Source organism: Mustela nivalis (genome assembly GCF_964662115.1).
Source record: "Mustela nivalis genome assembly, chromosome: 14".
Taxonomy (NCBI): Eukaryota; Metazoa; Chordata; class Mammalia; order Carnivora; family Mustelidae; genus Mustela; species Mustela nivalis.
In genome coordinates, this window is record NC_139033.1 from 1,083,734 (window position 1) to 1,106,455 (window position 22,722).

General features: G+C 47.0%; 1 long non-coding RNA gene across 1 annotated transcript; it reads right to left on the reverse strand.

Annotated features, from left to right (window-relative positions):
- Positions 1-841: 841 nt before the first annotated feature.
- On the reverse strand, positions 842-16,501 carry LOC309848483. The gene is made up of 7 exons (XR_014303072.1): positions 16,428-16,501; positions 15,997-16,103; positions 13,949-14,048; positions 3,115-3,143; positions 2,219-2,316; positions 1,241-1,517; positions 842-1,075 (listed from the first exon to the last, which is right to left on the reverse strand). It is a non-coding gene; the product is annotated as an uncharacterized lncRNA (long non-coding RNA).
- Positions 16,502-22,722: the final 6,221 nt, after the last annotated feature.

The following is a 22,722-nucleotide window of genomic DNA, read 5'->3' on the forward strand; positions in this document are numbered from 1 at the left end:
CAAAAAAACCTATCCCTGCCAGGGTGGGACTTGAGCTCTTGGTGGGCACCTCTTCCACGAAAGCAGAAAGCTAGAGTGTGTTTAACACCACCGCCTGAGCTAGTCCAGCCACACACTGTGGGAGAGGAGACTGTGGAAGCTAATGATTGCTGGTGGCCAAAGCAGGAATCCCAGGGTACCTCAGTTGCTGCCCACAACAAGGGCTTCTCTTGTGCCCAGGCCACAGTGCACTGCAGGTCAGGACCTTTTGGTGGCACTCCTTCTTTGGTGACTCATGAAGCTGAACTACTTGCATTTTTCTTTTTCTGTTTATTTTTTTATTTTTATTATTTTATTATTATTATTAAGGCCACTCTCATTTTTAAACCCTGCTATCTTGGTGTTCTTTGCTCTGGCTGTGCAGTCAGGGGAAAGAGCATGCGGCCTCACGTTCACTCTTCACTGCCTTTAGATGTGATACACCTGTGTTTATGCTGTAATGGGCGAGACCTAGTCACGTGGTCCCCACACCCCAGCTGCCAGGACCACTGGGAGATGTGACGTACACACATGCTTGGGGGGCACTACTGTTGACCACAAGTACCTTGGCATGACCACTCAATTCCAGTGCTTGTGGATCCAAGAAACCTTTCGTTGCATTCACCTCAGCTTACTGTGTCTGTCACCTGGACTCACAGGAGACTGATAGATAAACCAGAATGCAAACAGATTACTTGAGAGCAAGACTTGAAGCTGTCAAGCAAGTCCCAAGTACTCTCACTTGCACACTGAGTCCTCGAGACAAAATCAACATTTGAAGCCAAATTATGGTTAGGAATTGTTTATGGAGTATGAAATCAAAGCAAAAGACTAAGGAAGGGGGTGATTCCTGTGGTTAGTGCCAGCACGCTGCAGGGCAGTCCTTTCTGCAAGATGTTTGTGAAACCAAACCCCTGAGGGTCATGGTTCAGGACAGTCTTCATCATTGGCAAGGCTGGAGATGCCTCCTAAATTCTCTCCAGGCTTCAAACATGAATCAAAGCCTGGGGAGCGAGGCCCAGCGCTCCGTGTGCTCCTGATGGATTCCCTGGGAATTCTAATGGCCAAGCACAAAAACCATCAAAATAAGAGTGTGATGCAATGGGGCAGGCTTCCACTTTGCTAGCTATGCTCACATTCCACACATGCTTCCTCGAGACAACACCCACATCCCCCTAATGGAACCCGGGCGTTCCCAAAACTCATCAGATACTCCACTTACCCAGGGTCCTAGGAGAACATTCCTCTCATTGGCTGATTTTACCCTGGTTTCGTTCTCAGAGTAATGAGCCTGAGGTTGAGTGTAATCCCAGGTAGTTTTGTAGAGGAGGACTCCTTGCTTGCTTGTGTTGATGCCTGGAAAAGCCCCTTTTGGCGAGGCACTTGCAGGAGGCTCCAGAAGGCAGGGCTTGGAGAATGACTGGTGTTTCAGAAGGATTCGAATCAGGGGTCCTGAGGCTCTTTCTAAAGATGTGTGCCAACAGCATCCTGAGTGAGCCCTGCCCAGAAAACACCAGCCACACATCCTGTACCCTAGCCCAAGGGAAAAGATTCTACCAGCCCTTCTGTGTCCCTGTCACTTTCCATCAGGAATCCCCGAGTCCCCCAGACAGCCCTGTTGGTGTGATCTGCAGCTCATGCTGAAGAAACAGGCCTGCAGAGGGCAAGTGGTTTGCGCACGGTTACATCTGGGAAGTGGTGAAGCCAGTGGGTATGGCTTCCTCCCCACATGAAAACTTTCCCAGGGCTTTTCCCACCCCAGAAGTAGAAAAAGCAGCCCAAAGATGCATCTTGGTCTCCCTATAGGTATTAGCAAGAAAACACAGGAGTCAGGAATGAAGCCTCCAGCCCCTAGAAAAACCTGACCCACATCATGCTCCAAAGGCTATCTGGACAACACAAAGTGTGTGTCTCTCTCCCAAATCCTGTCCACCATTATTTGCCTTCAAAGGGAAACCGCTTGTGCATCCTGGAGTATAGTTGTAAAGGGTCCCCTTTCAGCTCAAAAGTCCTCTTGTCATCAACTGATACAGCAAATAAAATGTTGGTGTTTACTGGAGCAGCCTCCCAGCATAGGAAAGGAGGCCTAAGGCCCTGATGCTAAGACACAGATTCTCCTGCAGGTGGTATGTTGGAGGTGGTGAGCTCTCTCTAGTTTGGAAGTCGGATATGAAAATAGATTAAGAACAATGCTACCTACCTCGTGGAGCCAAGAATTTGAGAATTAGCTAATGTACGCAACCGCCTTCAGCCAGGCCCACCAACTGTGCTGTATCATGCTGGCCGTTCTTGTTGGTACTGGCAGCAGGGAGGGAGGAGGGGGAGGCAGGAAGGAAGTCACCTAAGCTGAGCATCTACTGCTTTCAAGTGTTACACATATATTACCGAGTTGGTCCTCATAATGGGTTTGACCCCTTTCACAAACAAAGAGGTGGAAGCTCGGAGAGGTTAGGGAATGTGGGTCAGAGCCACATAGCCAGAAAGGGACAAAAATCCAGGGTGCCTGACTCCAAAATCATATACTTTCTATCCTGCCATCCTCGCCCCAATGAAAATAGCCCATACTGCACTTAGGGCAATGTTGAGCATGTAGTAAGTGCTCAATAAATTTTTGATGATTATGAATGAGTGAACAAATGAAGGAAATATGGTCCGAAAGTGAGTCCTAGTTCCGTTCACAAAGGCCTGGAAAGTTTGGGGACACCCATGATTGCCTAAACCAACTCCCTCTCTGAGAGAGGCAAAAAGCCTGTCACCTTCTGGACCCCAACAAGAGCTTGGCACATTGGACCAAACCTTGGGTCAGCACCGGGCATCAGCTATGAATCTGAGAATCCCGAGTTTTTCAGAGTCCAGAAGGACTCAAGCCAGATCCCTTTATAACACCCATCCATTCCGGCATTCTCCACCCCCACCCCCATTCGTGGCTCCCCTGCCATGTGCCAGGTGTTGGAGACAAAGAGGAGGCCATCTGTCATCCTTGGGGGTCCTGACAGCAAGCCCTTCTGTAAGGGACAGGAAGAAAACACACCACCTGCTAAAAGAAATGGAGTCAGACAGGTAGGATTCCAGGTTTGTGTCTTCCCCTCCTCTTACCTATTTTCCAGCATCTCTGCAACAGGGTTCTGTAATGAAAAAGGAAAGTGTAAAGATTTAATGGAAAGGATGCTTTTGTAACTGAGCTGAAATTTGCCCTCTAAGTTCCCGGGCTCATGGCTCTGAGGGACTCAACACAGCATTTTCCAGAAGGTCTTTGCTCTCCTCTGATGAGTTAGCATGGCCCCAGAACAGACAGAGTGCTCCCAGCCTGCAGTGGCTCCCTGTCCTGCTCCGTGAGCCCCTCTGGGCTGCTGAGGCCTACCCTCTGAGCATCTGGGGGCTGGTGATGCAGCACCCAGGGTTGGTTTCACAGGGCGAAGACTTTGCTTGGAACTCTGCACTTACCAGGGTACTGCGATTGGTCTAATGCTCTGCTTGCCACTCTTTTGAAATCCCTAATAATTCTTTTTTCTTTTTTAATATTTTATTTATTTATTTGAGGAGAGGGGAGAGGGAGAAGCAGGCTTCGAGCGGAGTAGGGATGTGGGGGTTGATCCCAGGACCCCAGATCATGACGTGAGCCAAAGGCAGACGCTTAACCAACTGAGCCACCCAAGCACCCCTAAATTTCAGTGTTATTTGTTACATAAAGTACTTAGAACAGGTCCTGGCACAAAGTAATCCTTCTGTGAGTAGTTGCTGGAACAGTGGGGAAGACAGTGGTTAGACCCACCCACAGATCAGACCCTGTTAATGGGCCGCGCCCCCCACCCCCACACACTGCCTTAGCATCTCTCTGAAGGGCCAAGGGAAGCAAACCCAAGCTGCCTGGAGAAGGGGGAGGAGGACTCTAACGCGTTGTGCATACACATCACCCCCAGCCCCTGCCCCTGAAGCCTCAGAGGACAGAGGGCCAGGGCTCTGCCTCTCTCCGGATATAAACATCGCCCGTCCCGCGACATGGACCCCAGTGGTTCTTTGCAATAAGCCTTTGGGGACGGGAACGGCGTGGGCGGCCTGGGAGCGTGGGCTTGTCCCTGCTTCGATCCAGAGGCACATCCTGTTCTGGCGTTGCCATGGCACAGCCAAACATCTGCCACAACAGACGGCTGGGGCCGGCAGCTGGCAGCGCGGCCGCAGGGGGCACGGGAGGCCGGGGCGGAGCACACACAGGACAGGGCAAGACTGGCGCTGGACACTGACTTAGGAAACCTCCTGGAAACCGCCCACCTCCCGGGCGCATGCACGTGCACGCGTACACTGTGTCTGGAAGACTTCCGGGACCGGTGCGTTTCCTATCGGGAGCAGTTCCTGACTCCCGCTGTGCTTCCTGGAGGTCTCAGGAGAAGATCCCAAGCGCACAGCCCTAACAGGACTGTCCCCAGCCCACCAAATCTGAATTCTTATCCTGGTCTAGCTCACAGCGGGGCTCCCAGAACTGCCCAAGTGGCCCCATCTGGCTCCCAAAATGGAATTTGCTTTCCTGGTTGTTATTTTCTGTGATTAGAAAGTAAAACACAGTCATTGTATCAAAATCACATGATGTCTACAGGGACAGTAGTGGCCCTCCTGGTGTACGAGTCTGCCACTGGCTGTGCCACACACCTCTCATGAGTAATAGGCACGCATAAAGGGCTTAGAATGGCACCAGGCCTAGGAATGTGCTATACACATATGTCAAATAAAATGATTGTTAATATCTGATTCCATACATCAGGCTGGCAACACAGGTATGAATACATTTCCTACCGCAAGAAACAGAGGCTAAGATGAGTGACATCACCTGCCTAAGGTCACTAAGCAATGTCTGACCTGGATTTGAATCTAGGTGACACCAACACTAGAGCTTTAAGCCCAAAAACTTCCAACACCGACAACCCCTTCTGTTGCTTCTCTTCATCCTAGAATACCTCGCCAGGTCCCCTCCTCTCTTCAGACTACACACCTCCAGTTCTGACCTCATTCCTGCTGGAAGCCTCAAGGGGTCCAGCTGAGGTCACAGTTCTGGCCCTAGACTCATGGAGGCCACACCCTGTCTGGGGCCTTTGCGCTCTCCTCACCCCTTTGCCTGTGTTCCTGCCTTCCAAGGCTTTCAGCCCTCTCTGCTTGTTGCCTCCCAGGGCCTAGACTTCAATAACGTCACAGTTCTTCCCTCCTCCCACTTTCTCTGCCCGGCAGTGAAAGCTTGGTAAAGTTAGTTGTAACAGGCGACATTGCCGGCTTTGTTCAGATGAAGACTCAGAAGTTGAATGGCTTACCTAGGTCACCCAGCCAGAAAAGGAACAGAATTCCAGACCTACCTCTTCCAGAAAACCATCCTAATAGCATGGCCCCAAGTCCAGAAGAGAGGGCTGTTTATTCTGAACACCGCATGGGCATGTATAAGACTGTGAGTCCCTTAGGTTGAGCACTGGGTTGGGTTTATTGTGGCCCACCTGTGCCGGACATAATAGGCACTCAATAAATACTTGTTCAATGAATGGTTACATAAGTAAAATGATGAATGATGGAGCATTGATCATGATCATGATGTCTCTTTTCCCCTCTGGAGTTATGAGAGGTTGGGGGGAGTTAGGCAGACCCAGTTGAATCTTTCCTCTGCCACTTCCTGGCTGTGTGACCTTGGCTCAGTTACCTAACCCCTCTGAGCCTCCACTTCCCTCTCTGTAAAATAGGGTTACAGTCTGTGGGGAGGGGTGGAGATGACTTACAATGACTGTACAGAGTAGGTGTTCAGCAAACAGCACCGCAGAGAGGTGATTCAGGCCCTGAGTCAGGCTGCAAGGGTTCCCAGTGTGAGATCCAACACCGACTATCTGTGTGGCCCCAGTGGCCGTAGTCATTTTCCTTCTCTGGATCTCATTTTCCAGATCTGTCACTTGGGGATCATAACAGCATGGATCACTCAAGGTGGTGAGGATTAAAGGGGAGTCCACTTGGTAAGTCCCCGAAAACATGGGCTTCTGTGATTTGGGGTGACTTCTCCCACTCTTCTACCCAACCCAAGGCCCTTGCTCCATGCCAGGCACACAATAGGGGCTCAGATTGCTGGAGGAACTGAAAATCATTTCTGTGGCCCTTAGGCTGTGGACCCAGAGAACCAAAGCAGCTCCCAGAACACCCTCCCCACCTGGGCCAGCTCTGGGGTGTTTTTCCATCAGACCTGGTGACTTGGTGGAGAGGGAACCTTGGCCTTGTCACTACCTTTGTGCAGAGTTCAGTGGAGCTGGGATGGCAGCGGCTCCTTCCGGAGAGCCCCTCCCCACAGATGCTAGAAGTGAGGTGGGGAAGGCTGGAGTGGGAATAGAAGCCCCTCCAGAGCCGGCCTTGCACCCCAAGGGGAGCAAGTTACTTGTACAGGCGAGCAGGCCTCAAGCTAGCACCACTGCTCCCTGCTGTGTGCCTGTGGACTTGTCCCTCCACCTCTCTGAGCCTCACTTCCTGGACAATGGGCTGTTGATGACATGGGTGGCCCCTAGAATTATTGAGAAGCAGGTGAAGAGTGAAGCATACAGTAAGTGCTCCATAAATGTACAGGCACTGCTGTCTCAGCTTTTCCTATAGAACTCCTGACTTCCACAGATGGGGAAACTGAGGCTCAGAGAGGGCCAGTGACTTGTCCAAGGTCACAGAGTCTGTATCTTGCTGGTTCCAGCTGTGGCTTTAACCATTCTCCCTGCTCAATCCCAAAACAGCCAGCAGGGTTGGGCTTCTGGGTCGACCAGGCAGGGGTCTCCCTAGAGCAGAGGGGTTGGGTGGGAGGGGGTGGTGGAGAGCAATAGGAACAGTCACCTTTACCCAGGGCCTTGTTCTCTCCTGAAATCCTACAAACTCTATGAAAGCAAATGAGGAAACGGAGGCTCAGAGAGGTGATTGTCCCTTGCCTGAGCATACAGTGGAGTAGGAGGCTCTTGACCCCAGCCCCAGATCTGTTTGTTGAACGAAGCAAGTGACAGCCACCAGTCCAAGGACACACAGTGAGTTACGTGGTTTCAGGAGTTAGTTGGCCTCCCACACCCGGGAAAGGGAAGTGAGAGGAACACACAAGGTCAGGCGCCTCTGGACTTAGTGTGTTATTAGCAGCTCCCCAAGGGCAGGTGGGAAGGGGCCCTATCACCCATTCCCCTTCCTCCCCCTGAGGGTCCAGTAGCCTCTCAGGGGTGCCCAAAGGGTGTCGGGATGGCTTCTGCAGCCCCAGGGGGCGGGGGAAGCCAGATGGGTAGACTAGGGGCAGCCCTGTCTTCTACCTGCCCCCCCACAGGATGCTCCCCTGCCAACCGGCTCCACCTCCTCACAGACCGCTACACACCGACCCCAGGCACCACACCCCTTCTCCCTGCCTGGCCCTAGTATATAGTCTGGAGGAGAATGGGCATGGCACACACCTCCTGAGCCCTCCAGCCTCCAGGGCAAGCGTCCTAGCTGCAGGCCGTACGAGCCTACCTGCCTCCAGGGGCACCGTCTGTGGTAGGGTGGGGGGCATGGCCAAAGGCCAAGGCAAAGAGCAGGTGCACTTAATACAGGCAGGTTCAACAGGCAGGGTCTGAGACCTGCCCGACAGTCTACACCAGATCCACCAACTGGTCTCAGCATCTCAGTGGCACAGGCATGTCTTATGTATGCATCCGCACTTGAGAGAAGAGAAGCCTGAGGTCAGCGTCTCCGAATTTCACAGAGGCTCCATCTAGGCCAGAAGGGCTTGCTCTGGCAGCCAGTCTTGTGAATTTGCAATAGTATGATCCTGACGACCATCTATTTATTTATTTATTTATTTATTTATTTATTTATTTATTTATTATTTTTAATTTACTTGACAGACAGAGATCATGAGTAGGCAGAGAGGCAGGCAGAGAGAGGGGAAGGGAAGCAGGCTCCCCGCTGAGCAGAGAGCCAGATGTGGGGCTCGATCCCACAACCCTGGGATCCTGACCTGAGCCGAAAGCAGAGGCTTTAACCCACTGAGCCAGCCAGGTGCCCCGTGACGACCATTTATTATGCTCTTATTGCATACCCTACACTTTGCTAAGCATTTAAATATTATCTCCTTAAACCTCACGGCAGCCATGAGACAGACTAACGCCATTATCCTCTCCTTTTACTTTTTGTTTTTTTGTTTGGGTTTGGTTTTAAGATTTATTTACTAATGGGCGCCTGGGAACCTGCTTCTCTCTCTCTCTCTGCCTGCCTCTCTGTCTACTTGCGATCTCTCTCTGTCAAATAAATAAATAAAATCTTAAAAAAAAAAAAAGATTTATTTACTAATTTGTGAGACAGAGATAGAGAGAGCACGGGTGAGGGTAAGCAGCAGAGGGAAAAGGGAGAAGACTCCCCAGGGTCCTGGGATCAGGACTGAGCCGAAGGCAGATGCTTCACCCACTGAGCACTCAGACGTCCGTAATCTCTCCATTTTTTTTAAAAAGTTTTATTTATTTATTTGACAGAGAAAGACACAGTGAGAGAGGGAACACAAGCAGGGGAAATGGGAGAAGGAGAAGCAGGCTTCCTGCTGGGCAGAGAGCCCAATGCCAGCCCAATCCCAGGACCCTGGGATCATGACCTGAGCCAAAGGCAGACGCCCAACGACTGAGCCACCCAGGCACCCCCTAGTCTCTCCTTTTAAAGGTGAGGAACTGGAGGCACAGAGAGGCAGAGTGACTTGCCCAAGGCCACACAACATCTCTTTGGCAGAGAAGGAAATCAAAACAGGGTCTGCTCATTTGCCAAAGCCTGTGCTCATTGCCAAACTGCTCGAATGGTGCTAAAATGACAGCAGAAAGTCTTGTTCTTTTTCTTAGTCACCTCTGGCTCCCCGACCAAGGAGGAGGAAGAGCTGGCATTCAGTTCTCTCACCCCATCAGCCTCTTCTCCCGGAGGGATGTCACTGTTCCAGGCCCTGGGAAAGTTCTCAGTTTACAGCTGCAAGAAGGCAGCCCTAAGCTGGGGACAAGGAAACTGTATTTGCATTCTTTTTATTTTATTTTATTTATTTATTTGACAGACAGAGATCACAAGTAGGCAGAGAGGCAGGCAGAGAGACAGGAGAGAGGACGAAGCAGGCTCCCTGATGAGCAGAGAGCCCGATGCGGGGCTCGATCCCAGGACCCTAGGTTCATGACCTGAGCTGAAGGCAGAGGCTTTAACCCACCGAGCCACCCAGGTGCCCCTGTATTTTCATCCTTTAAAAGTTGTTTGAGTCCTGGGAGCTTCAGGGAAGTAGGGACAGAGGGGGCCATAGATTTCTTCCAGAAATGGTCTCCTTTTCTTTGCACTCCCTGGGTAATTAGTGTTGAGGGTCAAGAAAAATGACCGGTCTTTTCTCACTGAACTGGTGGAGGGGAGGGAAGGGGGACAAACATCTGTTCCTAATTCATGGGACAAGGTAGTATCTCTGTGGCCCTTGCTTGCCCTGGGTGCTCCAGAAGCCTCTCGGTGTCCTGATCGGAGTAGGGGATAGAGAAGCAATCGCTTGCCCCTCGCTGGGCCATCTGCTACTTGGAACCAAACCCTAGAGGTAGCTGCTCAGCCTCTAGTTGGAAGACCACTGGGTTAAAGGGCTATTTCAGAAACCAAAACGCTCAACTTCTGTTTTCTGGGAGTGTCAAGGAGCAGGCCGGCAGGATGAATTTATAAATGAAGAGCCAGCTTCCTTCCCTCAGTGGTCCTACATGCGGGCGTCCTGAGCCTCAATTTGCTACCTAGTCTGCTCCATCACATGCCCACCCGCAGGAATAGCCAGAGCAGAGCGCAAAGCAGGGTGGTGTCTTGACGATGTCTTCCTGGTTCTTTCTCTGGGCATAAACATGCAGATATTCATTATTCCATTGTGTGGTTTCTCATATAGGAGGACACATAGAGGGCCCCTGGGGGGCTCAGTCAGGGAAGTGTCCGCCTTTGGCTTGGGTCATGACCCCAGGGTCCTGGGATTGTGTCCCATATCAGGCTCCCTGCTCAGCGGGAAGTCTGCTTCTGCCTCTCCTGCCGCTCCCCTGCTCATGTGCATGCTCGATCTCTCTCAAATAAATACATAAAATCCTTTAAAAAGAAGAAGAAGAACAACGCGTGCATGGGTTGTTTCCAATTTCCTACTATTGTAAACAATGCTGCAGGGAACACCTTTCTGCCTAACGCCTCTGTGGCACCTGCCATCCTTCCCTTAGACCTGATTCTCAGAAATGGTAGCCTCCCTCCAACGGGGCCGCACACTGCCTCATAGTCCCATCTTCAGGAAGTTGCCTGCCCTGTGGAATCGGGGCTGGCCTGCACAGCGTGTGACTCTCAAAGCTAAATCGTAAACAGCATCACAGTCTCTGCCTTGGGCTCTTGAATCTCACCATCTGGGGAAGTCAGCTGCTGTGCCATGAGGATACTCCAGCAGCCTGAGGAGGTGCACATGTGATGGGAAACTGAGGCACCTCGCATCAGCAGCCACACCAGCTACCCAGCCATGTGGGTGAAGCAACTTGGAAGAGGTGTGGGATCTCAGTGAAGCCTTCCGCAGAGTGCTGTCCTGGTTTCAGCAGACTGTAATCTTTTTTTTTTCTTTTAAGATTTATTTATTTGAGAGAGAGAGAGCAGGGGCAGAGGAAGAGAATCTCAAGCAGACTCCCCATTGAGCACAGAACCCAACACAGGACTCAATCTCACGACCCTGAGATCATGACTTGAGCCAAAACCCAGAGTCGGGTGTTTAACCGCCTGAGCCACCCAGGCGCCTCCGCCTCCAACCTTCTAAGAAGCCCTGACCCAGAACCACATAGCTATGCGGCCCCCAAATTCTCAACCTGCAAGAGCTGATAAATGATTTTGTTTTAAGCCAGGACACTATTGGGTGATGGATTTTGCAGCCAGAGGTAACTAAGGGACAAAGAATTGAAGACCAGAGCACTTTTAAGAATCATGACAAAGAATGCCATTTCTCCTTTCCTCTTCATTCTGCTGGACTGTCAGCTCTGGCTCTGACGTGGAACTGGTCTGATGATCTAGAGTGACCTCCCCATACGAGTTCCCATCAGCTCTGGGAACATGGAGTATATTTGGGAAGCCCCAAACGCGACCAACAGTCATCTCCACGCTGTTCCCTCATGAAGACTGATTTTTGATTAGTGGCTGTGGGCATTTCCAGGGAGAGATGGTCACAGCCCGTTAATGTGCCAGCGAATGCATCAAATAGCCCAAGCCGGCAGCAGAGAAAACCCAGCCTATTATCAGTTAATTGCCCCTTTCTTTCTTTGGATTCTCAGAAACCTTTTAAGGAGGGTCAGCAAAACCATCTGGCTCATGAAAGAATATTTAATCAGAGGCCATGCAGCCAGAATGAGGATTATGGTGAGGAAGTTGGCTTCCATTCCTCAGGCTCACGTGCTCTAAAGCTTTCCCCCGTGACGCACAGATCCAGGGAACCTGCTTAGGTACTTGGAGAAACGTTGAGGGTTCCATTCATTTAATCACTAGTATGTTTGGTTAATATTTATTTAGCATCGCAGACACTCAATAACACTATGTTGAGAACATTCAAAGGCGTGAAAGTCATGGTCTTTGTGCCTGACGTTGTTCACAGAGGCAGCGAATGAAGTAAAAAGTCCATAGATGGTGGTGTTCATACCATGTTCCAGTCCCAGCTATAACCACCTACAAGCTGTGTGACCCTGGACAGGTTTATATACCTCTCTGAGCCTCTGTTTTCTCTTCTAAAAAGGAGAAGATAATAATAGTATCTGTTCACATGATTTGAGGATTAAAGGAGATAGGCATGTGAAAGGATCATTATGGGCCCTAGAGCTTGGCATGGGTTTAACCACTGTGGAGAGTGTAATTGTTAATAGTAAAAGGTCCCACAGCACCACGGATAAGCCCACATTACAAATAAGACAGACCCTGGGGCACCTGGGTGGCCCAGCCAGTTAAGCGTCCAGTTTTTTATTTCTGCTCAGGTCGTGATCTCAGGGTCCTTAGATGGAGCCCTGCATTGGGCACCCTGCTCAGTGGGGAATGTCCTTGAGATTCTTTCCCTCTCCCTCTGCCCCTCTGCCCCTCTGCTTGCATTCTCTCTCTCTCTCAAATAAATAAATAAACCTAAAAAAAAAAACCCAAAACCCAAATTTGAATCCCAAATGTGTGCCGTGGATCAAATGCCTTCACCCCTCTGAGTTTTGGTTTTTGTTTTCTTTTTTAAGATTTTATCTATTTATTTGAGAGGCAGAGAGTGAGCAAGTGAGGGAGAGAGCACAAGCTGAAGTAGGGGCGGAGGGAGAGGGAGAACCAGGCTCCCCACTGAGCAGGAAGCCGGAAGTGGGGCTTGATCCCAGGATCCTGGGACCATGACCTGAGCCAAAGGAAGACGCCTAACTGACTGAGCCACCCAGGTGCCCTTCAGCCTTGGTTTCTTGATCCATGCAAAAGGTCTAATCGATGCTCCTCACAGGGCTGTTGTGCAGATTAAGGAAAGCAACGCGTGCGTCTAGGTGTTCAACACACAGGAGACCCACAATACATGGCAGCCATTTCTATTAGCAGGGAAGATGGTCAGAAAAGAAAATCGTTGCAATATAGTATGACAAATGCTATAAAAAAGGCCTTTCGGTGGGTTTTGAGGCATGGGTGTGGATTTCTGAGGAAGCAACTAGCAGTCCATTTGTGTACTAGCACCTTAAAGAACAAGTCCTCCTTTGAATTTGGGGCAGGAACTCTGGCTTCAGGGGCAGGACCCTGTGTGGCGAGCCTGTGCTCCTGGAAGCCCGGAGCAATTGGGTTGTTATTTAGAGTCTGTCAGATCAGGGCACCTGGGTGGCTCAATTGGTCAGGCATCTGCCTTTGGGTAGGGTCATGATCTCAAGGATCCAGGATGGAGCCCCATGTTGGGCTCCCTGCTCAGGGGGGAGTCTGCTTCTCCCTCTGCCCCAACCCCCCAGCCTGGCTCATTCTTTCTCTCTCACTCAGAAAAAAAAAAAAAAAAAAAAAGGCTGTCAGACCAGGGGAGCCTAGGTGGTACAGTCAGTTAAGCATGTGATTCTTGGTTTCTACTCAGGTCACAATCTCAGGTGAGATGGAGTCCCACTCAGCACCTGCTAAGGTTTTTTGTTGTTGTTGTTGTTGTTTTTATTTTATTTGTTGGGGTACCTGGGTGGTTCGGTGGGTTAAGCATCTGCCTTCAGCTTGGGTCATGATCTTGGGGTCCTGAGATCAAGCCCCGGGTCAGGCTCTCAGTTCAGCGGGGAGCCTGCTTCTCCCACCCCCTCTGTCTGCCGCTCTGCCTATTTGTGCTCTCCCTTTCTCTGTCAAATGAATAAAAATTTAGAAAAAGATTTTATTTATTTATTGGGGGGGGGAGAGAGCTAGAGAGAGAGAGAGAACACGTGAGTGAGCATATGAGTGAGCCCATGAGTGAGCATGGGCAGGGGGAGAGGCCGAGGGAGAAGCAGACTCCCCACCGAGCAGGGAGCCTGACTGGGGCTCAATCCCAGGACCCCGAGATCATAACCTGAGCTGAAGGCAGATGCTTAACCGAATGAGCCACCCAAGTGCCCCTGCTGAGATTCTTTCCCTTCCTCCGTCACTCCCTTCACTAGTACTCTCTCAAATAAATAATTTTTAAAAAGAAAAAAAAAAAGAGTCTGTCAGACCAAGGTCCAAAATTCAGCTCCACCCCTGACTTAGCCAAGTGAAATTAATCAGTGCAGTTAAATCCATTTGCTTCTCAGTGTCTTCATCTGTAAAATGCTGCTAGTGATGGCGGTGGTATGTGCTGAGCGCCGGCCGTGTCAGACCTTGTTTTAAGTACTTTGCATTCACGAATGCACTGAGTCTTCATGACAACTCTGCGAAGAAGGTGCTATTATCATCTCCCCATTTTACAGATGGGCAAGTTGTGGCACAGGGAAGTTAAGTCACTTACCAGTAAGCGGCTAAGACTGATTGTAAACCCAGGTCCTCAGGGTCCTCAGCCAGTGCTCTGAGCATTTTAACTCTGCAGCTTTCCATCCACATGACATGGTCTGGGAGAGGATAAAATCAGATGATACGCACATAAACTGCTAAACGCAGAGTCTACAATATATTTGTGGTGTTCCCTGGGAAGGGAGCTCCTGGCATTTTCCACCATTCTTTGCAAGCCTGTCTTTTCCAAGGAAGGTATTTTTCCATCCCTACATATTTTAGAAAGGTCGTACATACCCCCTGCCCTTGCTGGCCGTCAGATATACAGAGCAGGAGGCAGAGAGGATGGGTGAACATTTGAGGGCTCCCCAACTCAGTGAATCGTGAGTTCTCAAAGAGCCTGCATCCCCTAGCTTGCTGGGTGGGTCTTCCTGCCATGCTCCAGGCTGGACATATTTCCATGGAGCTTCTGAGCAGTCGATTATATATGTCCACCAAGCTAATGACGCCAAGGGCATGGCCAGGGTGTCCTAGCAGACCACTGAACACAGGCCTTGAATACAGCCTCATCAGCTGTCTTATTACTTATTGTTTCTGCTTTAGGGACTAGAGAAGGCAGAGGGAGCCTCATTGCATGGTGTAGGAGAAAGAGATCAAGCCTTGACTTCATGGCCTTGGGCAAGCTTCTCCACACACTCCTTGTATGTAGAGTGGGAGGATAAGGGCTATGTATCAGTTAACTACTGCTGTGTAACAAACCACCCCAAAGTGTTAGCAGCTTAAAGCAACATATATTATTTAGCTTGGTGGTGGGCTTGCTCTTGTGTCTGTGGTCAGTTGGACAGTCAGTCATGGCTGGATGGTCTAGGGTGTCCTCTCTCAAATGTCTGCTGATTGGTGGCTGCTGGCTGGGGGGGACAGGATGTGTCTGGGTCATAAGACTGTTATCATCCAGCAGGCTAGCTGCTTCTACCTGGGTTTTTTCACAGGGTGGCTGGGATCCAAGTACAGCAAGAGAGGGTAAGCTCCACACACAAATAATTTGCAAGTCATTGCATGTGTCATATTTGCTCGTGTCCCATTGGCCAAAGCCAGTCCCATGGTCAAGACCTGAGTCAGAGTGGAGAGCAACTGCAGGGACAGGGATGGGGCTGGATGGAAGAGAATAATTTGTAGCCATTTTTGCAATCTTACCTCAGTGACCCTGCCAGGGATATCAGGAAGAACAAACGAAAAAGGATACAGTTCTCAGTAGTAACTAAGTTAATAGAAATCACTATTGGCTTGGAGTAGCAGCTCAAAACAGGTTGAATGAATAATCCTCACTTTCCAGGGGAGGGAACTGCTGTTCACAGAAGTTGATCATTTAACCAGAGTCACACAGCTAATTCTTTTTTTTTTTTTTTTTTAAGATTTTATTTATTTATTTGACAGAGAGAAATCACAAGTAGGCAGAGAGGCAGGCAGAGAGAGAGGAAGGGAAGCAGGCCCCCTGCTGAGCAGAGAGCCCGATGTGGGACTCGATCCCAGGACCCTGAGATCATGACCTAAGGCAGCAGCTTAACCCACTGAGCCACCCAGGCAGCCCACACAGCTAATTCTTGAAAACAACTGCACTCAGAACCCAGGGCTGTCTGATTCCAAAGGTCATAGCCGTCCCCGTGGCTGTTTTCCCCAGCAAGTGCAATTCAGTTCAAACATTAATAGGAGCTAAGAGAAGCCTCTATCTGGGTTACATACCCGGTCTCTCCTGTCCGACCATGAAGGTCTGGCCTCATTATTTGAAAGAAGCCAGCTGACTCCTGCTTGCTGTCTGTAGTCCAAAACTGGAGTACAGCTGAGCCTGGCACAAAGCAGAAACCAGGGAGCATTTGCTTAAATCCAAGAGAGTGACGCTTCTTCCCATAAGAAGTGGTGTTTGCATGCAGATACCAAGGGAGAGCTCTCTGGCTCCCACGGGGCAAATAATGCCTTCCTGCGACTGACAGTTCTGGGGGCAGGAATCTCTCTGTTTCAGAGGGCTGTTCCCCCTTTTCAGCTTTCCTTTGGGAGAAATCATTTCCTCACCTCTCAGAAAGGGACTTGGCACTTCCTTGGGGAGAAAACAGACGATCCTCTCTCTTGCTCTTCGGCTTGGGAAAGGCAACAGCTGCCAGGGGAGCTGTGATCAAAACCTGTAAAAGAAAAGGGAATATAGGGGCGCCTGGGTGGCTCAGTGAGTTAAGCCTCTACCTTCGGCTCGGGTCATGATCCCAGGGGCCTGGGATCGAGCCCCACATGGGGCTCTCTGCTCAGCAGGGAGCCTGCTTCTCCTCATCTCTCTCTCTGTCTCTCTGCCTATTTGTGATCTCTCTGTCAAATAAATAAATAAAATCTTTAAAAAAAAAAAAAAAAAAAAAAAAAAAGAAAAGGGAATATATTCCAAACCACCTGAGAAAGGAGCTCCTGTGCTCCCCCCTCCCACCCCCCTCGAGGGCTCCAAGCCTACTGTGATTTACCCTGGTGTGTTCAGGGATTCTCCACCCTGTAGGATAGCGTCTGTGGGAGAGCATCCCATCCTGCAGGTCCCAAGTGTAGCTCTGACGCTGGAGAGTGAACACGTGGGCACGTTCGACTGGTTTCTTTGCTTTTGTTTCTATCTGGAAGTTTCCATAATTAAACAACAACAACAGCAACAAAACCCCAAAAATAGCAGTAACTCAGCAATTTGGAAGCAGAGGCTGCAGAGGGGAGAAGGCAGGCGCTGAAGTCAGAAACATGCAAGACAGAGCTGTATAATCTCAGTTCCTTCCCCTTCTAAAGCCTCAGTTTCCCCTTCTGTAAAACAGGCATGATTGTAGGCCCTATCTGCTAGGATTGCCGTGAGGATCTCCCGAGATTTTTCTTGCAAAACCCCAAGCCCAGTAAGACAGTAAAGCTGCCCATGTCTGTGCTAGGGTCTCTCTGCCTTGCTGTTGTTGGCATCTGGGGCCTCATACTTTCTCATTGTGGGGTGGGATGGAGGCTGTCCTGTACTTTGCTGACACTTGGCATCATTCCTGGCCATCTCATAGTTGTGGCGGCCAAAAATGTGTCCAGATACCGTCTGATGTACCCTGGGGGCAGGGGTGGGGTGTGTAATTGCCCCAGCTGAGAACCAAGGTCTAAGCCTTTATCTTTGTTGCTAATTAACAGTAATCCCCTTACCATGCGGAGGAACACCCGCCAAGGTAGACTCTGGCGTGTGTTGCTAATACCCCAGTAAATGACACAGGTAATTGCCCCCACAGCAGGATTTACATGGGCAAGCGCGTGGGTTTTTTGGGTACCCAGAGTCATATCTGAATTTTGAAAAATCTTCAAGGAGCTTGGGGATCTTGACAGAACACCTTGAATATACAGAATTCTTTCACTCTCTTCGAGAAGGTAACATTTTAAAAATTTCAAACCATTGAATGCCCTTCACAGAGATGTGAGAAAATACGGAACAGGAAATAGAAACAGGAAACTCACTCATAACTTGAATGCTGTTGCTCAGAGAGAATTTCTATTACTGTGGGGGTGTGTCCTTCCATAGAAATGGGACATAAATGCTTTCTGACCTGCTTTTTTCATTTAACAGCACATCTGGGGCAGCCTTCCATACGGTCAAGCAACCAATCATCTTCTACAAAATTCTTTTCTAGTTCCTGCATAATCACCCATGGCTCCCCGTGGGCTGAGGGATAGTCAGGCTTCACAGGGGAAAAGGTTGAGGTCATATTTGCAGCAAACCAGTCCTTTGTTGATGTTATCTGTGCAGGTGGGGGCCAGGGACCACAGACCTCATACAGGAGGAAGGCAAAGGTTGGATTCTGGGAAGTCTTATTTGCCTCTAGTATGAGGAACAGACATTTTTGGCTGCTGTTCATTCTTTCCAGGGCCTGACCTCAGCCTGTCTTTCTGGTCATACCCCCCATTTATTGCATTCTGTCCCATTACTGCACTGGAATGTATTTACCTATCCTCTGGTTTCCATCAAGGGTTGTTTCCTGAGCAAAGAACAATGAATGTCCTGACCCATATATGCTCAATCCTCATTATTGGCGGACTCCATATTTGCAAATTCGACTACTTCTCAAAAATTTCTTTGCAGCCCCAAAAGCCACACCTGGAGTGCTGTTGGAGTCATTCATGGGCACGTGCATGTGCAGAGTGGAAGAAATGTTAGTCATCCAGCATGCCTGACACTGGCTGAGGTCCAGCAAGGCAACAATGTTCGGCCCTCTTATTTTAGCTCTCTTATGTTAGCATGTGTCCTTTCACTGTATACTTAGTATTTGTGTGCATTTTTGGCATGGGTGTGCATTTAGGGCATGATCTGCTATTTAATATGGCCCCCAAGTGAAGGGCTCAAGTGTAGTCTAGGATTCCTACGTGGCAAGGAGGCTGCAGTGTGCCTTAGGGAGAAAATGTTTGCGTTAGATAAGCTTTGTTCAGACATGAGTTACAGGGCTATTGGCTGTGAGTTCAATGTTAGTGAATCAACTATATAAATATATATTAATGAACAATGTATATATTAAATAAGGTGCCTTCAAACAGAAACATACATAAAACAAGGTTATATAGGGGCGCCTGGGTGGCTCAGTGGGTTAAGGCCTCTGCCTTCAGCTCAGGTCATGATCCCGGCGTCCTGGGATCGAGCCCCATATCAGGCTTTCTGCTCAGCAGGGAGCCTGCTTCCTCCTCTCTCTCTGCCTGCCTCTCTGCTTACTTGTAATCTCTGTCTGTCAAATAAATAAATAAAATCTTAAAAAAAAAAATTAAAAAAAAATAAATAAAAAAAACAAGGTTATATATATATATAAAATATACTATTATATATATTATATTTTATTATATATTTTAATGAATTTAATAATACATTAATAAGTCATTAATTATAAATTGTATCATATTTATATATATTTAAAATATATAAATATATAACATAATATATAAATATATAACATAGAATATATAATATATAATTATATATAATATAATAATATGAAAAATTATATTGTTTGATATATTTGATTTTATTAAATTTAATTAAAAATTTATTATTCAGGGGCATCTGGGTGGCTCAGTGGGTTAAAGCCTCTGCCTTCGGCTCAGGTCATGGTCCTGGGGTCCTGGGATCGAGCCCTCCATCGGGCTCTCTGCGCAGCAGGGAGCCTGCTTCCCCCTCTCTCTCTGCCTGCCTCTCTGCCTACTTGTGATCTCTGTCTGTCAAATAAATAAATAAAATCTTTTAAAAAAATCTATTATTCAATATTTAATATAATATATTAGTATATTTACTATAAAAACATAATAATAAATTTAAAAGGTCAATAAATTATAATGATACATATTTTATTTTAATTATATAAGTATTATATTATATATAATATTTTTATATAATACAATTATATATAAGTTTTTTTATATATTGTGTTTTTAAAAAATTTATTTATTTATTTGTCAGAGAGAGAGAACACAAGCAGGCAGAGTGGCAGGCAGAGGCAGAGGGTGAAGCTGGCTCCCTGCTGAGAAAGGGGCCCAATGTAGGACTTGATCCCAGGCCCCTGGGATCACAACCTGAGTGGAAGGCAGCCACTTAACTGACTAAGCCACCCAGGTGTCCCAAAACTAGGTTATATATTGATTGGTTGATGAAATGCCATGACTGTGGCCTGCAGGAACCTAGCCCTGTATGTCCCCTAGGAGCAAGGATTCAATATTCAGTAATGAAGTGTTTGTGGTGACTTTATTATAGAGTATGACAATAGTAAATAATGGGATCATTGCATCCAACCATGATTATGGCCTTAGGATAAATTTCTGAGAATGGAGTTACTGAGCTTAAGTAGAATAGCCTACTGAGAGGTCTTTTGAGTTTGTATCAGTTAGCTCTGATTATGCAACAAACCTCAGTTTCCCCTGTAAAATGGAGATAAGAAAAACCATATTAACTTACATCTGCTTAGGATGAATAGTCCTGGAGCAAGAGCCTGGCAAGTTGGTAACACTGGGCCTGGTGAGAAGTAAGTACATGCTTAATAAGTACCAATTCCTTTAGAGTATTTATTTGTATTCAGTATCTGGGGCAGGTGCTCTCACAAACATAATTTCAGGTTAGCATCACATTTTCTTGCCCAGTGAAAAGATAATGAAACTGAGGCCCCAGGAAGTGATGTGATTCACCTAAGATCCCAGGGTCAGGAGGACCTGTAGCAAGGCCGGTCATTACACCAAGGCTTCTACCATTAGCTCAGTCCATCCTGGGGATCTTGCATGGACTCAGTCCTAGTATAGGCTGGGCCCTGTGCCAAGTGTGCAAACCATTTTCTCATGGATGCTCCCACGTCATGAGGTGGTGTCAGAGGAAGCTGAGTAGGGAGTGGGGATGTTCATCCCCGCTGGGTGGTCATGAGGCCATCCCCCCATTGGCATCGGTGGAGACCCCAGGAGGAGTCTAGATTTCTACCCCGACCTAATGAGATGATGTGCATGTCTCTCTCCACTAGGGTGGCCTCAGAGGAGTCATAATAGAGAGGCAGGAGTTTTGCCACTATCTGATATAGTCCTCAATGTATGTAGAGAAAATCTTTAAGACAGTCGTGTAACAAACAGAGCTGACATAAAGGGAAATACATTTGCTATACTTTACTTGTACTGGTAAAATGACACTGGTAGATGGTGAACACATCTATAGATATATAGAGATAGATACATAGATACAGGCTCATCCTATCTATCATGTAATACTTAGAACAACCTCGAAAAAAAAGCCTCACACAGAAATAAACTAAAAAATACTAGGGATAGATCAAAATGGAATTTTTTTAAAAAGTTAAAGTAACCCACAAGAAAGCAGAAAAAAGAAAATAAGACAAATATAAAGTAGAACAATCACAAAACAAAATGTCAGATTAAGCTGTAATGTATCATTGCCTTAAATGTAAATGGCCTAAATACACTAATTAAGAGATGGAGATTGGATAAAAAAATATGAACCAACAATATGCAACCTATAAGAAACTCACTTCAAATATATCAGTATAGGCAGGTTGAAAGTAAAAGGAAGGAAAAAAGATATACTATGGAAACAGTAATCAAAGGAATTCAGGGTGACCATGTTAATATCAGATAAAGTATATTTCAGAGCAAAGAAAACTACCAGGCTGAGAGGGACACTCTATAATGATAAAAGGGCAATCCCCCAAGAAGACCTAACAATCTTAAATGAGTATACATACACCAAACAACAGGACTGCAGGACATGTGAAGCAAAAACTGATAGAATTGAAAGGAGAAATAGACAAATCCATCCTTATAGTTTAAGATTTCAACACGCCTCTCTCAACAATTAAAAGAACAACTTAACAAAAAAATCAGCAAGGACATTATCAACTGACAGGCTCTGATTGGCATTTGTAGAACACTCTGTTGAAGCACAACAGGACACACATTCTTTTCATGTACCCACAGAACACATACCAACACAGACTAGATCCTGTACCATTAAAAAGAAACTCAGGAGATGCCAAGTGGAGTGTGTGCATTTTTGATAACTATGTACATCTGCTTACTGTACAGTTTGAAATACTAGTTTTTTTTTTCCCATTAGGTTTTATAAAAATGCAAAAACAAAACAAATCTTTGGGGCACTTGGCTGGCTCATTGGGTAAAAGCATGTGACTCTTGATGTCAGGGTCGTGAGTTCAAGCCCCATGTTGGGTGTGAAGCCTACTTAATTAAGATTGAAAAAATTCTAAGAAAAGAAGCTTCAACAAATTTAAAAAGAATTAAATAAACTGTACAGTGTGTCCTCTGATCACGATGCAACCAAATTAGAAGTAGTACCAGAAAGATAACAGGATAATCTCCAAACACTTCAAAACAAAATAACACACTTATAAATAATTCATGAGTCAAAGAGGAAGGCTTCAGGGCAATTTAAAAATACATTGAACTGAATGAAAATGACGATACAACATCAAAATGTGCAGCACACAGCTAAAGCAGTACTGAGAAGGAATCCTGTAGTACTAAATGCATATATCACAAATGAAGTACTAAATACATATAGTAGATAAAGTCTTATATCAATAATCTAAGCTCCTACTTCAAAAACCTAGAACAAGAGGAGCAAAATAAACCCAAAGTGAGCAGAAGGAAGGAAATAATAAAGAGCACCAATCAATGAGATGGAAAATAAAAAACAATAAGAAAATCAATGAAATGAAGAGCAGTTCCTTGGAAGGATCAGTAAAATTGACAAATCTCTAAGACTAACTAAGAAAACAAGAAAAAAAGAAGACATGACTTACCAATATCAGGAATGAAATAGGAGCTATTACTACAGACCCTCTAGGCATCAAAAGATAATAAGAATGCTCTACAAACAACTCTATGCACATAAATTTAGCAATTTAAGTGCAGTGGGCCAATACCTTAAAAAAACACAAACTACCATAGGTTACCCAATATGGAACAGATAATTTGAATAGCAAAAAAACTATTAAGGAAATTGAATTTGTAATTTAACTGCTCCCCCTCAAAAAAAAAAAAAAAAGTCTAGATCCATATGGTTTCACTGGAAAAGCCTACCCAACATTTAAAGAATTAACAGCAATCTACACAATCTCTTCCAGAAAATAGAAGAGAAGATAAACACACCCCACCTCATTTTATTAAGGCAGTGTTACTCTGCCTTATCAAAACCAGGCAAAGAGTACAAAAAAGGGAAACTATAGATCAATATCCCTCATTAGTTTAAAAACAAACAGGCTTAAAAACACA